Raw genomic sequence first — 17,368 nt, forward strand, 5'->3', positions numbered from 1 at the left:
AGAAAAAGTGTGAAAAAGAAGGGATAGTGAGAGAGAGAGCCGTGGTCAAGCATAAAAGCATGAAATGCTGAAGAATGTGCTAAGGAGAAGATAGCACAGGAAATATGTTTGGATAGACGACCACTAGGATTGCATTGGCAAGATGAGTAAGAAGACTCAAGGAGACGAAGCTTGAGAGGGAGACAAGCAGTCAGAACTGAAGTGATTGAAGCCAAGCATAAGGATTGAACTAAAAGAGTGATCTAAAATCTGCAAAGTATGTTGTAAGTTATATCAGATCAAAAGACCATTATCATTACTTTCTAGCAATTTTAATAGTAAGATAAATCCTATGGACTTAGGTTGGTTTAATAGCCATTAGATAAATCCTTTAACAGGGTGACATTCCAAGTGAATGTTCTAAAGACCTTTAACCAGGACCATTCCTAACAGTTTGGTGAAATCCTCTAACAAGGTCACATTTAACAATGTGTTGTAAGCCTTTAACAGGGCATCAATTCAGAAGAGTGAGAATCAAGTAGCATGTTACTGGTGGTTTTTCCCAAATTGGGTTTCCACGTAAATCATTTTGTCATGTGTTGACCTTGAATGTTTTATCCTTGCATGTTGATTTACAGTAATTTTCTTATATGACTGATTTAAGTTTGAACAGATGAAAACGGTATGGATTCATTAAAAAGTATTAAAAAGGTATTAATAGGGAATTTTGGACCTTGAATAACTGATTCACCCCCCCTCTCAGTTATTCTAAAAAATTCTAACAATTGGTATCAGAGCCTGACTGCTGATTCAGTTTAAAGGGACTACTAGCAGAAAAGATCAAAATGCCAAAGAGAGAAGTTCCCAAGCTCAACAAAGACAACTTTGTTGCATGGAAAAGTTTGATGAAGCTACATCTTGGATCCATAGGAGATTATGCCCAAAATTCAATTGTCACTAAACATGTAGATCCAACAGGTGCTCCTACTACAGAAGATATGAAAAACAAGCAAGAACACAACCAGACAATGTTGGAAATTGCCTCTGCACTCAGCTATGTTGAATTTGATGATATCAAAGGATGTGACACCTCATTCAAAATGTGGAAAGCCTTATCAGACATCTATGGAGGAGATTAGAATGTACAAAGAGCAAAAAGAGAAAGTCTCAGAGGAAAGTTTGATGACATGAAAATGGAAGAAAATGAGAATGTTGCTCAGTATGGTGCAAGAATAAAGGAAGTGGTAAGTGCAATAAGATGCTTGAATGGTCAACTGGATGAAGATACTGTTAATAGTAAGTTCCTAAGAACCTTGCTCCCTATCTATGATATTAGAGTATCAGCACTACAAGAGCTAAGATGTATACCAGGAAATAATCTAAGCTTTGAAGGTATAATAGGTAGACTCACTGCATTTGAGTTATCTAACTTTGACAACTACAAACCTGAAAATGTTGAATCTGCTTTGAAGGCCAAGTTATCACTGAAAGTTGCCGAACAGGTAAAATCAAGGAAAGGAATAAAAATGAAGTATGTATCTAGTGATAGTAGCACTGATGAGGAAGATGTGGAACAAATGGAAGCATTGCTCACTAGAAGATTTCACAGGGGCAAAGGAAAATTCAAAGGTAAGATGCCTATCATTTGTTTCAATTGCAATGAAGTAGGTCATATTGCTGCAAGATGTCCACAGAGAAAGGATTCCAAGGAAGGCAACAAATACAAGAATAGAAGAGATGATGACAAGAGAGATTACAAAGAAAAAGGTAAGAAGTGTTATATTGTTGAAGAAAATTTTGATGACAATGATGATGAAGTTGTTTATGTAGCCATGAAGGACCAATCTGATGAAGAAGAAGCCATAGCACTGGTAACATGCATAAACAAGAATGAAAGATGGATCATAGACAGTGGATGCTCACATCATATGACAGGAGATAAAAGTAAGTTTGTTAACTTTACTCAATATGATGGAAATAGTGTTAGATTTGGTAATGATGCTCCATGTCAAATCAAAAAAAAAGGTTCTATTAAGCTCATAGAACAAATTTCATGTGACAATGCATACTATGTTGAAGGATTAAACTACAATTTACTGAGTGTCTCACAGTTAGGCAATATAGGTTGCAAAGTGAAATTTGGAAACAAAATTGCAAAAATCTATGATACTGATGGTAAACTGATAGGAAAAGGAGATCAAACAAAGAGTAATTTTTTTTTACCTTGATATGGATGATGTTTCTTGTCTACTTGCAAAATTTGATGATGAATGGTTATGGCATAGAAGATTATGTCATGTCAACTTTGACAATCTAGTCAACATCAGTAAAATGAAGAGAGTCAGAGGTCTACCAAAATTGAAGAAGCCTGATAATATCATGTGCAAACAATGTCAGCTAGGAAAGATGACAAAATCAAGTTTCAAAAGCAAAAACTATGCATCTAAAGAGATACTTGAGTTAGTTCACACTGACTTATGTGGTCCAATGGAAATACAAAGCTATAGAGGAGATAAATACATAATGCTATTTGTTGATGGCTATTCCAAGATGATGACTGTTATGTTCTTAAAACAAAAATCTAATGCTTTTCAAATGTTTAAGTGGTATGTGGCCAAAGTTGAAAAGGAAACTGGAAAAAGCTTGAAATGCCTAAGATCAGATAGAGGTGGTGAATTTACATCAAATGAATTCGAGATATTCTGTAATGACAATGGAATCAAAAGATAGACGTCAGCTCTTAGAACTCCCCCACAGAATGGAATTGCTGAAAGAAGAAATAGATCTGTAATTGATTGTGCCAGAACATTAATGATGGAAAAAAATGTTTCTCTAAAATACTGGAGAGAAGTTGTAAGTGTAGCTATTCATACATCGAACTGAGTACAAGTCAAGAAAGGTACAAATACAACACCTTTTGAATTACGGTATGGTTACTCACCAAATGTAAAACATTTCAAAGTGTTTGGTTGCAAATGTTTTATCCTTAAAGATGTTAGATATGGAAAATTTGATGCAAAAAGTGATGAAGGTATATTTCTTGGTTACTCCACAAGAAGTAAGGCATATAAGTGTTTGAATATTAACACTAACAAAATTGTGGAAAGTGCAAAAGTAAATTTTGATGAGCACACAAAAGTCCAAGCTGAAGAACCAAAGAAAATGGAAGAATATAGAACCTTTGTATATTCTTATGAAGGAATGACTACTGATGAGGATGATGTCAATCAAATTGAAAATCAACAACAAGTGTTAGTTTCAGCCCACTCACAACCAGTGAATGTCGGGTTGTATTCAGAAGTTGAGTTACAGAATGTAGAAAATGCACAATCTGATTCTGAAGACAGTACACATAATATAGAACAACCTGACAATAAAGTGCATAGTGATCCTGAATCTGAAAGATCAAACATGGAAACACGGACAGAGCCAAGATTATCCAAATATGTAAAAAGACATCACCCTGCTGAACAAATAATTGGTGACAAAGATGCAATACCAATGACAAGGAACAGACTAATACATGAATCATGTCTGATCAACCAATCTGAACCCAAGATAGTATACGGTGCATTACAAGATGGTGACTAGTACAAAGCTATGGAAGAAGAAATTGATCATATAAGAAAAAATAAAACCTGGAGTTTGGTTTCCAGACCAACTGACAAGAATGTGATTGGCACCAAATGGGTATTTAGAAACAAACTAGATGAGAAAGGTGAGATTACCAGAAACAAAGCTAGACTAGTATGCAAGGGTTATGCTCAAGAAGAAGGAATAGACTATGGGGAAACATTCGCTCCTATTGCTAGAATGGAAGGAGTAAGAACTTTACTTGCATATGTTGCGTACAAAGATTTTAAAGTCTATCAGATGGATGTAAAATCTGCCTTCTTAAATGGTATACTAGAAGAAGAAGTCTACATTGAACAACCAGAAGGATTTGTTGATGAAAACAATAGGGATATGGTGTGTAAATTACATAAAGCACTCTATGGTTTGAAACAAGCACCTAGAGCATGGTATGAGAGACTTCACAAGTATCTAGTGCAAATTGGATTTGAAAGAACTGATGATAACAGCAACATGTACATCAAAGCTGAAGAAGGTAAAGACATTATTGTATCTGAAATTTTTGTGGATGACATAGTATTTGGTGGTAAGGAAGTACTTTGCAATGGCTTTGCTGACAAAATGAAACATGAATTTGAGATGTCTATGTTTGGAGAAATCAAATTTTTTGTTGGATTGCAAGTACATCAACTCAAACATGGAATATTTATTACACAATCAAAATACATCAAAAAAATTCTTAAAACATTTGGATTAGAGGAATCCAAACCAGTCAGCACACCAATGGCCACAGGAAATAAGCTATCCAAAAATGATGAGTCAGCTGAAGTCAATCAAACAATGTACAGATCCATGATTGAAAAACTACAATATGTTGTACATAGTAGACCAGACATAGCATTAGCAGTTGGAATAGTGGCTAGGTTCTCTGCTAATCCTAAAGAAAATCATCTCATAGCAGTAAAAAGAATAATGATATATCTCAAAGGGACTGATGACTTTGGTATATACTACAAAAAGAATGGAAAATTTAAGCTCAATGCATATACAGATGCAGACTGGGGAGGAAACATTGATGACAGAAAAAGCACAAGCGGAGGTGCATTATTTCTAGGCAAAAGGCTGGTTACCTGGACTAGCAAGAAACAAACATGTATATCCCAGTCCACTACAGAGTTAGAATATGTGGCAGCTGCAGTCAATTGTACAAAAATTGTATGGCTCACACATCTATTGAATGGAATGAAAGAAGAAGTAACAAAACTGGTGATATTGTATTGTGATAATACAAGTGCTATAAATATATCCAAAAATCCAATGATGCATGCAAAAACCAAGCATATTGCAATCAAGTATCATTATGTCAAAGAATTGGTAGAAGACAAACAAGTGAAATTGGAATACATTCACACAAAGGAAAAAACTACAGATATCTTCACCAAACCATTGCCCAAGGATGCCTATGAATATCTTAGAGGCAAATTGGGGGTCATACCCCTAACTCAAGCAGTTTAAAAGGAAGTTGCATTGCATCAACAGGAATAGATCATTGTAATATTAATAGGTTGATGCAAAGGATGACAGCAGGAACAGAAACTCCAAATCAGTCACAAGCATGGTGACAGAGGGAGAAAATCAACTAGAAGCCAAAGCTTATATTCTGCATGATAAAGATGCTACATCTTTGGCATTTATGTCAAAGAGGGAGAAGTATGCAGAAAACTGATCAATGCAAAGAAAGAAGGAGATATATATGAAAGAGGGAGATATATGAGATCAGTAGTGAAAATGCAGCAAGCTAACGTATACAATCTTGGTGGTAACTGAATTGATTACTTGATCAGTTTGGTTTGCCATCAATGCCAAAGAGGGAGATTTTTGGAAATGATTGAAATGATCATAAGAAAAGTTTTTGGAATAATATATGGAACTGGTAAAGAATGTCCTCAATCATTGTTTTGTCATTGATGTCAAACTTGCTACTTGTAGGGATGAAAATTGCTTTAGTGATCCAAATACTATCAATTAGTTGATTTTCAAGGTAGAGGCAATCAATAAGATGTAACTAGAACACTTAGAGAAAGGTTGAAGTTATGATGTTGTAATGAAGTACAAGGATCAGTTAAGCCATTGATGAAACAGTGCATTGGATGACATACTAAAAGATACAAAGAATGAGCACACTGAAACATATCAAAGATCTAAGGTTTTAGCTAAGTCTTTTGTAAAGCTCAAACTACGTTCATTAGGGAGAGGAGCCGAGCAAGCTAGCAAGAGCCAAGCAAATTCCTAGTTAAGTGTCGAGCAAGTTCAGATGCCGAGCAAAACCAAGTACCAAGCAGAACCAAGTGTCGAGCAGAACCAAGTGTCGAGTAGAACCAAGTGTCGAGCAGAACCAAGTGCTGAGCAAAACCAAGTGCTGAGCAAAACCAAGTGTCGAGCAGAACCAAGTGTCGAGCAGAACCAAGTGTCGAGAAAAACCAAGTGCCGAGCAGAATAAAGTGTCGAGCAGAACCAAGTGTCGAGTAGGTATAGGTGCCGAGTAACACAGAGGTGCCAAGCACTAGTAACTCAATAATGCCGAGTTGCTGCATTATTTTGGAAATTGAAGATTCGTCAAATCTAAGCCGACAAAGTTGTTATCTAGAAATCTGTGAATTAAAAGGAAGATAAGAATGATGAGTTGGTGGCACAGAACACCATGTAGAACGTTTCTAGAAAAGAACAAGATATGGGGTAGATACATTGTATCCTACCTAATCCATTTTGAAACCCTAAGATTGGAAAGGGAGAATTGAGCGACAGAAGGAAAATCAGACTTCTATATAAGAAGACATAAGTCAATGAAGAAAAAGTGTGAAAAAGAGGGGATAGTGAGAGAGAGAGCCGTGGTCAAGCATAAAAGCATGAAATGCTGAAGAATGTGCTAAGGAGAAGATAGCACAGGAACTATTTTTGGATAGATGACCACAAGGATGATTGCATTGGCAAGATGAGTAAGAAGACTCAAGGAGACGAAGCTTGAGAGGGAGACAAGCAGTCAGAACTAAAGTGATTGAAGCCAAGCATAAGGATTGAACTGAAAGAGTGATCTGAAATCTGAAAAATATGTTGTAAGTTATATCAGATCAAAAGACCATTATCGTTACTTTCTAGCAATTGTAATAGTAAGATAAATCCTATGGACTTAGGTTGGTTTAACAGCCATTAGATAAATCCTTTAACAGGGTGACATTCCAAGTGAATGTTCTAAAGACCTTTAACCAGGCCCATTCCTAATAGTTTGGTGAAATCCTCTAACAAGGTCACATTTAACAATGTGTTGTAAGCCTTTAACAGGGCAGGCTTTTAACAGGGCATCACTTCAGAAGAGTGAGAATCAAGTAGCATGTTACTGGTGGTTTTTCCCAAATTGGGTTTCCACGTAAATCATTATGTCATGTGTTGACCTTGAATGTTTTATCTTTACATGTTGATTTACAGTAATTTGCTTATATGACTGATTTAAGTTTGAACAGATGAAAAGGGTATGGATTCATTAAAAAGTATTAAAAAGGTATTAATAGGGAATTTTGGACCTTGAATAACTGATTCACCCCTCCTCTCAGTTATTCTAAAGAATTATAACAATTTAATAATTAATTAGTGTACCATATATAGATTGTATAGTGTATGTAACAGTTAATATCAAAAACATTCTTGACTCTCTCACTTCTAGAATTTGTAGAACTTTCTTTTGTGTAGAGTCTAGACAATAAGGTTTTATTTTCATAGATCTTTGCAAAAGTATTGGAGTATCACTAATCAAAAAGGTGTTATGAACTTATGATTTGGAAGTTGCAAAGCAGTCCTGATCTTCTAAGACAACTTGTAGACTATAGTTATCAATTTGAGTTTCAACTTTTTGAGTAAGATCCTGAACATGTTGTTCTTACCACATTTTTAAAAAAATATTGCAAGTGTAGTATTGGACATAGAATATAGGGTTTAATTTTTAATTTATCATGCATTGGAAGCCTAAATTGTTTACATTCTAGTAGCTTGGTAACTTGCAAAGTAAAATATTGGAATTACAATTTAAGGTTTAAATGTTGATCACACTTGTAAATTGTAATTTGTAACTCTGTATAATTCTGTAAATTTTTCAATGATGATAAAAGTATACAAGAGGAATGTCTCTAGCAATGGCACTGGCAGTAGAAGTGCAACCCAAAATAAAATACAAGCGATGGGGAAACCATTTTTTGACTTGCACAAACTAGTTAAAAATACTAGGTTTTACTAATGAATTCCATGATCTTTGTGATCTTGTTATCTATAGGAGTATGAAAGAAATCAAACATGCAATTCAAAATAAGAGGAATGATCCATAAAAGGAGTCAAAATATATTAAAAACAACCAAATGATAGGGTCCATTGTAAATAAATTTGCAACATGGACTATAGGAACAACTCGCTTGGGGTTTCCTCCAGTATTCGCTTGTCCAAAATTTGTAATGGTTTATGCCAAAAACTATGATGAAAAAAGAAAGGCAATTGTCAATAAAAATACACAAGAGGTAATTATGTTCATAACACAGAGTGAATTTTCTAGTTTATTGGACCTATGGTATGAAGCAAAAAACCCAACCCACATTTACCTAGAAATATTGGAAAAAATATATGAGAGCTTATGACCAAATAGAAAACATTTATATATCAGAGGATTAGCAAATGGATTCAATCTTCCTCATGGTCATAAAATGCGTTATGAATTGGATATTTGTTTCCAATGTGTTCAAGATACTATATCCCTTCTATCAATGTGTTTGGGCTTGGAAAGTAATGAGAAAGTGAGTGTCAACATTCTGGGAATGATTTTCAATATTCATCATCTACGAGATCTAGTAAGATATAATTATATTGAGCCCATTTTTCATCTCATGCAAGAAAAATTCTTAATGATAAAAATTTCATAGTCACACTCATAGAAAACATTTAGATACATGACCTACTTTTGTTATCTAATGTTATCAAAGAATCATCAAATATTTGAAACTAACGACCTTCATCTTGATTTTGGTAACTAAATATTTGAATGGACGCTGATGATTAGGATGAGTGATCTCCAAGGGGACTACAAACACTTTGTACACTTATTTTTGGAACCACTTTATCATAAAATTATAGGCACTTCAATGCCTAGATTGTATGTCTCATGTAAACAATTAATTTGATTGGGAAGTCAAATTCAATTGGTCAGTTGGCACTTTATGGAAGAGTATATTGTATTAAGGTTTTATAGTCCAATGGTAGAAGCCTACAAACTTCCAATACATATAACAAAGAGGGTATTTGCATTGGAATATGTACGGTTGATGGAAAGGATAGATGTATTCTTTCATGGTCAAAAAATTAAAACCATATTTCCTTGACTTCTTGTTGCATGCGGAGGGTTCGCATTTCAGAGAAGAGCATTCAAAGTAGCACAAGATTGTTTTACAATTTTAAAATTTGATATTTCCAAGAACTGGCAGTATGATCCACTAAACATAATTGGTACAAAGCTTTTACAGAATGGGAACTCCACAATGAAATGTCAATATGAGAGTATGTCATTGATTGAAAAATATATAAAAATATGAACTCTTGGGAAGCTATTAAAATAGGGATGTAGAAATGCTCAAGTGAAAACAATATTTCAATACAGGAATTGTCAGCACAAATTAAATAATTGCACAAACATAAAGAAAAGTACATCCTATGACATCCTACATTTTTTACTAGAAAGTGGATATCCAAGTAAAACATCTCTTCTAGACACCACAAGTAAAGACTTTGTAGTTGCACATTGGTGTCAATAAAAACTCAATGCTTTTTGGGAAATGAGGAAGAATCTCAATGGCCTTTATAGACTTTAAAGACTTGCATAAGGATGAAACATTTAGCAAATTATGTGATATTGAGCATCCAGATGTAGTAGAAGAAAATCATGATGATGAGGATGAAGACAATGATTGTGTGGTTTTTGAGGATCCTACATCTACCGTCATAGGCAATTCCACTAGTTCCACTGAATCCACTCCCCAAACTACTACTACTAGTACATTAGCTTCAACTAGACAATGTGTTGTACTCAATGATTAGACAAGGGAAATTAGGGCATAAGGGAAATGCTAATATAAAAAATAGGTTATTTGGGTGGTGGTAGGTTGGGTTGAAAAAGTCAAGGACCTTGTATCCACTCAGTGTACCACAGCCACCAAAACCTAGTCATATACCAATCATTGGAGATGAGTCATATGACCCATCAGGTTCATCAAAAAATGTTGAAACCATTGCAACAAATACATCATTCATCGCATATCAATTTCCACATGACATTGTTGTTAGAAATTTGAGGACATTACAAATACAATTTGACAAGAATATTGTAGCTATTGAAAGAGCAAAGAAGCAAAATTTTATGCATACTCATACTGATACAATGCCTATACCAAACCCTCAAAGAAGTCCACAAACTCCACTTGTTAGTTGGTAGTTGGGTAGGATTAGGAAGGGGTGAGGTCATTCATTAGTAATCCTCATAATATAATTATTACAACCTTGGGCATTGTTGGAGACAAGTATATTGTTCCAAGTGCTTGTTCTCCTTTCAAACAGTGTATTATGTCAACAAAACCAAATTTTGAATTCAATAATTTTTTAACAAATTGTCAACAAAGCCAAATAATGAATTGAAAAAATAATAGGGCATTCAAGAATGATGTACTTGGAGTGGCGTGTTCTCAAGAACCTACATTGACTAGGATATTTCCAACATATAACATAGATAATTAAATGATGGATTTCATGAATGTTTCACCCCCATAGCTAGATAATAATCCACTAGAGAGTGAGATAAATTTAGTAGATTTTCATGTTAGTACCCTATCAATGGATTTCTCCACGATTTTTTTAAAAAAATGCACACAAAGTCAGCATGGCAAAAAAGACTAGCTATGTGGTGTACAGTTCACTTTTCAAGAGAGAGAAAAGGAGAGAGGGAGAGGGAGAGAGAGGCACTAAAGAAGGCAATTGAAAAGTTAAAAGAAGACCTAGAAAATGAAAAGGCAAAGAAAGCAATAGATAACAAGTACAAAAAAATAGAGAAAATGATAACAAGTGCTTTGTCTCAAGAAGCAACTACACAACTAGAAAATATGGAGGTAGAGATGAAATTTTTGAAGGAACAATTCAAAAAAAGAAACAAAAAGCTAAGTGATGTAAATATGGAGAGAGAAGTAAAAATCAAGAAGTTAAAAGAAAAATTGGAAGAAAGAAAAAAAAATAGCTATACTCTTAATCATGTTTTTGATAAGAAAAATAGGTTTTACAGGGATCCTGAAATCCAAAAGTTGTTACATATCATAAGACTATAAATACAACAACAAAAGCCCAGAAATAGAACTACGGCCAACAAAAAGGCCAGATCGAAAGATAGACAAAAAGCCAAGCAAAAAACCTATAGACACCAAAAAGCCAAAAGAAAGATGTTGAAATCCTTAACTTACTCCTCCACCTTCCTTTCAAGGTCCTACATAGTTTTTGCTGCTTCATAGGCTTTTTGACACTCCTCAACCATTTGCTCCTATTTCTTCAAGCAGGTCCGATCCAGCTGGCTATGGGATATCTCCGTGATGGTTTCATCATCCTTCCTATCTTCATCTTTTTCCTTTTCCTCATTATTCTCCAAAAGACCCCTAGATTTTAGCTTTCCAGCAACAGTTCAATATTTTAATTAAGAGAGTTCATAATAGAGATCATTTGGTTAGCCATGTTATGGTTGTAAGTCTACAAATTTTTCATCCTTTTTTGACTAACCTAATAGCATCCCCCTAATCTATTTCATTCCCTCTCTCAAATTTCTTCCCCTAGTTTTCCAATCGTCATTCTTTCTTTTACCTCCTCTAGTATATAAAACAACCATTTAATTGATCTAAAATTGTCTATCATGCTATTTCTTACGTTGTTAAGCAAGTTGATTCCCACTTCCCTCACATTGTCAGTTATGGCCACTAGCATCAGAAAAATAAGCTCCTCCATCTGGATCTTTCCCTCTTTCTCTTCTAGGATGTGTGGATTCATGACTTCTCTCACAATCCCCATCTTTGAAGTTCTGACATTAAATTTTTTCCAAGCCAAATGCCTATATTTTATAACCACCTCACCACTTCCTTCCTCTGATTTCTCCTTTTCATGCTCTAGTGGGGACTTGGAGAGGGTGGAAGCACTGAAATCTTCAAACCAAAAATAGGTTTCCCCTCTAAGGGTGTGTCCTCCTCTTTCATCCTCCTCTGTTTCTTTCTAGGGTTTTCGATCGACTCCTCTCTATCCTCTTGCTCACACTTATTCTCCTCATATGTATCCATGTCTTCACCTTCTTCATTATATTCATCTTCCTCCTAACAAGTAATTTTGGGCCCAAGGCCCCTAGGACTTTTCCTACACAGAACCTTAGATGAAGTAGGTGTATCCTTATCTTTTCTGCTTTCGTTCTTTCTAGACGAATGATAAGATTCCTCCTCCTATGATCTTATACTTTGAACCTCTTTCAAATCTGAGGAGAAGTTAGAACTCCCCGTATCCTTAGAGGAAACCCCTACATGAGCCAGGGTTTTGCTCCTAGATTCAGCATTAAAATGCTCATATATCAAGAGGAGTAAACCCTCATGCAAGGTTGGGTTAGAAGTAGGTTTTTTCTTGTCCCTAGAAATGCTCTTGTCCATAGAAGAATACAAATAAAATGGAAAGGAAACCTTAACCCGATAACAAAAATGATTAAGTAAAAAAAACTGATGGGTTCTAACCCTATCAAATCTAGTATCCAGGGATATATATTCAATAATGGCTCTTAGCACATACCTCTAGAGATTTTTAATAGAATCCATATCATAGTAGTTCTCGCATTTCACTAGTTCCTTTTTCTCTTCCATATTTTTAGCAAAGTCCTTAACCACATTCACAGACACCTCTTTGTCTCTGTAGAATTTTAACCCCTCATCAAGAATTTTAGTGAAATGAGCAATAACTTCCCTAGTAATTTGATATGACACCCCATCCACTTTGATCCTACCATCCTTCCATGAATTTACCATAAGATTGGTTATTATTGTGTCATATCCATGAAGCTTGGCGATATAATTTGCAATTCCAGCCTTTTCAAGCTTCTCCCAGACTTTTTTTCTTTGCTTCCATTTGTCCACCTCACCTACTGGTTCTTTCCTACTCCTTTCACCCACCATCTATGTAGCTTGAATGTTTATAATTCTCATAAATTTAATCCTCTATTTCCCTTTCTCAATCCACTGGGTACTCTATTTCAAACTACTTTGTCTTTTGATACTGTAAAAGTTGAAAAGGAAATAGACAACCCACAAAGTGTGTCAATTTGACACGATAAACATCACCCGCCTATTCCATCCATATTTAACATAATTGTAGTTGCTTTCACCCATACTAATGTTAATTTCCATAATTAACTTAGGATTACACCTATGCCTCCCTAGATCCTCTCTTGATCAATTAGGCTTTTTGCATCTACCACAATATTCCTACTAGTATTCCATATCATCACCATTTCTTTCTTTATTACTTTGTTGGCAAACCAATCAACCACTAAGTTAGCCTCCCTGTACTCATGGCTAACATAAATACATTCAAATTTTCTAAGTGTTATATGGATTTCTTCAATTATATTTGCAATTGTCCAGGTGGGATGAAGACTCCCTATGATACATCTGATAATATTATTTGAGTCCCCCTCTAGCCATAATTTTTTGACTCCCACATCCAGGGCTAATTTAATAGTGTGGAGAGAAACATTGGCTTCAACATAATGATTTGTCTAGATTCCTAGGGGGTAGGAGAGAACAACAACTCCTCCACCATGATAGTTTCTAATTATTCCTCTGCATCCAGAAAGACCAAGATTCCCTTTAGCTGCTCCATCAAAGTTGGCTTTATGCCAACCCTCAAGTGGTAGTTTCCACTTCACCTCCTATCTTTTTGTCCTCCTTCCTTATCCTTTTCCTTATTCCTATCTCCATCTTCAATATCTCCCCACTTTTGTATCAGAAAGTTTTCCTTCATAGTGTTATTGATTTTTTCTGGAGGCACATAAGTAGGTACCTCCCTGTCTCTAAAAATTTGATTGTTTATCTCCTTCCAAACTCCCCAGCAGAAGTGAGGCAAAGTCTAGGAGCTTATAGTATGCAAATTTGTTCTTTTATACATACTACCCCATTGACAAAAGAACTCCAAAACATTATCTGGTTTGCACCAACTAACCTTGTATTTCTTTGTGAGAAAATCTCAAACCTCCATGGAGTATGAACAATGAATAAAAATATGATTAACTGACTCCAAAGGATGCTTACAGAGAATACATCTATTTGGGATATACTAGCCTTTCTTTTCCAGATTATCCAAAGTGAGAATTTTATCTTGTAACATAAGTAGAAGAATATATTAATCTTAGGGGTAAGGCCAGGCAACCAGGCCTTAGCCCATGGAGGTTTTTCTTTTAGGCTCCAAAGGGAATTATACCTCGATGCCACCGAGTAGCAACCATTATAATTGTCCTCCCATATTGATCCATCCCTCTTATTATTCAAGATCATTGTGTTCAACATCACCATTATTGGCTTGAGATCATTCGAGATGAGAGACGGGTCTTTCCATCCCTAGTCTATTATGTAGTCTCTAACTTTCACACTAAAATTTCCTAATATAGATATTAGCCCAATTATCATATATAGGATTGTTAATGAGAGGACCCTAAATGAACCAATTATCATGCCAGAAGAGGATTTCTTCACCATTTCCCACTTTCCACTTCGTCTTAGAATTAGCCAAGTATCTTGCCTTAAGAATACCATTCCAAATGACCAAGCCATTCTAGATGTTAGGATTGCTGAGTAGAAACCATAGAGAAGGCCTTCTAATATACTTCTCCACTAAAACATCTCTCCATTCCCCTGATCTATTGAAAATGCGCCAGATCTACTTAGCTAGAAGAGCCTTATTAAGATGTCTTAGTTTCCTTATTCCAAAACCTCCATAGCTCTTAGGGAGGAAAATATTATCATAAGCCACAAGAGGGTATCTTTTATGTTACTCAAGCCTAGAACAAAGAAAATCTCTATGGATCTTTTCCATTTTATCAACATGTTTAGCTAGTATCCCAAAGAGACTTAGAGCATACATTGGAAGATTCTAAAGTGAGGATTTCACCAGAAGACATTTTCTAGCTTGGCTTAAAGTAGTACATTTCCAACCTACCAACTTCTTACTAAACCTATCAAGAATCTCTTTCTAGAATTGATCTGGCTACTTAGTTCCCAATGGCAGTCAAAGATAGTTAGTTGGAAGGTTTTCAACCCCGCACCCAAGAATACCATCAATCTTCCTTTGTCTTTCAATAGGAGTATTAATAAAGAAAATTGAGTTTTTTGCCCAATTAATAAGTTGAACTGATCCCCTAACATACACATCCAGTAATTTCTTCATCTCTTTAGCCTCCTGAGCTGAAGCTTCCCCTCCCATGATAGTGTCATCCATAAACTATTGATGAGTAAAAGTAACATGTCCTAAAGAAGGCTTGATACCTCTTAATATCCCCTCCTTTCTTTTTCTCTTAATCAACCTACCAATACACTCAGCCATGATAATGAACAGGATAGGAGACAAGGGATCCCCCTGCCGTAAACCTCTTAAAGGTTTGGAAAAATCAGAAGGAGCACCATTGATTAGTATGGCAAGCAAAGAAGTAGAAATAAGTTTAGAAATGAGTTTATGCACCTTGTGATCAAAACCAAAATCTTGGAGAACAAAACCAAGGAAACTTTAGTCCACCGATCATAGGCTTTGGATAGGTCCAACTTGAGGAGTCCTCTTTTACCTGCTTCCAAGGAATGAATGAATTCATGAACTAACATGATAGAATCCAGGATCTGTCTTCCAGGGACAAAACCCATTTGTTGTTGGCATATGATCAAAGGAAGAATATTAAGAATTATGGGCGTCAACACGTTCGAAATGATCTTATAGAATGAATTACAAATACTAATGAGCCTAAATTGATCCATTGAATCTTCCCCTGGAACTTTAGGAATGAGAACCAAAAAAGTAGAGTTGAGTTCTTTAAGGAGATTCTTGGCCCCAAAAAATTCCTACACCACCTTGACAACATCCTCCATAACCACCTCTCAATATACCATAAAGAAGAACGTAGGTAAACCATCTAGCCCTGGTGCTTTATCTACTAGAAGAGAGAACAAAGCTTGTTTAACTTCTTGAGCCTTAGGAATCACCTACAATATTTTGTTGTGGTGTGGTTGAATTAGTTGGGGAAGAGATGAAACAATTTCATTCTGATCCTCCACCGATAACCAGGGATCCCAGGAAAGAAGAGTAGAGAAAAAGGAAATAGCTTCAGCAACAATATCATTTTCTTGTGTCAAAAGAGCCTAGCCCTTTTTAATCCCTGTAATCCTATTATTAGCTCTATGCTTAAGGGTGGAAAGGTGAAAAATCTAGTGTTTTGATCACCCTCTTTAAGCCAATTAATATGAGATCTTTGTTTCCAATAGTTCTCTTCAACAGCTTATAATGTTATGCAAATCAATGAGAATTGACATCTCTATTTTCCTATTTTGATCATTTTATCCATCCTTCTAGATAATATCCTGAATACTACTAAGCTTATCTAACATCTCCTCTTTTTCTTGAAAAATATGTCCAAAATCCATCTTATTCCAGACTTTAATATTGCATTTAACATTACTCAATTTCTTGGCAACCCTAAACATAGCAATCCCTTCCACCTCAATATTCCACCAAGAGGAGATTCTATCCAAAAGGTCTGCATGAGATATCCACATCTTTTCAAACTAAAAAAGATAATTTATCCTAGCAACAATAGCAACAATCAAAAGGGAAATGGGGAATGATCAAACCCAACTCTAGGGAGAAGGGAGAGCTTATAGGAAAAGCAATTCAACCAATCCAAAGTGATGAGGGCACGATCCAAATGAACTTGGATGCACTACCTTCCAATTTTCCTATTAGACCATGTGTAAACCCCACCCAAGAGATCAACACCCAGAAGAGCCAAACTATTAATGAAGTTTGAAAGATCCAACTTGCTATCCAAATTTAGGGCCAAACCCCCTAATTTTTCCTCATCAGTAAGGGAAGTATTGAAATCTCCCATTATAGTACCCTTGTTAAGATTACTATTCTGAATAATAGAGCAAAGCTTTGTCCAATAATTCTTCCTCTCCATCTTAGTATTCGGGGCATACACATTCAAAAGAAACCACGAATCATTACTATTCCTATGGAACACTTTACATAATATAATATTGCCTTCATTATACAAATAAGTGACTTTAAAATGTTTATCGTTAAAGAGAGTAAGCAGGCCTCCCGAAGCACCCTCAAAATTGGTGGCCTCACTAGCCATGGTATTGCTAAAGGAAATCTTACCTAGGATTTTCTCCTTTATTTTTGTTTCTTGGATCAATATAAAATCAAGTCTTTGATCTCTAATCATATTTCTAACCAGTATTTTTTTATGGGCCCCATTTAGCCCCCTTTTATTCCAAAATATTATCTTCATTTCTTTTTATCAGAGCATTCCAAAATGGTTATTTGGTTGCCATCTACCAAATTTCTTCTAGTCTCCTCTTACATGGCTTGGCTTGAACTCTTTCTGCCTACTAACTTTTGTTTAACTTCCACATCCGCTTCTACACAGCTTTTGGTCATTGCTGGTGACAAGGGAAGGATCCCT

Source organism: Cupressus sempervirens, chromosome 5 (assembly GCF_028749045.1).
Source record: "Cupressus sempervirens isolate cs-2001-9-10 chromosome 5, ASM2874904v1, whole genome shotgun sequence".
Taxonomy (NCBI): domain Eukaryota; kingdom Viridiplantae; phylum Streptophyta; class Pinopsida; order Cupressales; family Cupressaceae; genus Cupressus; species Cupressus sempervirens.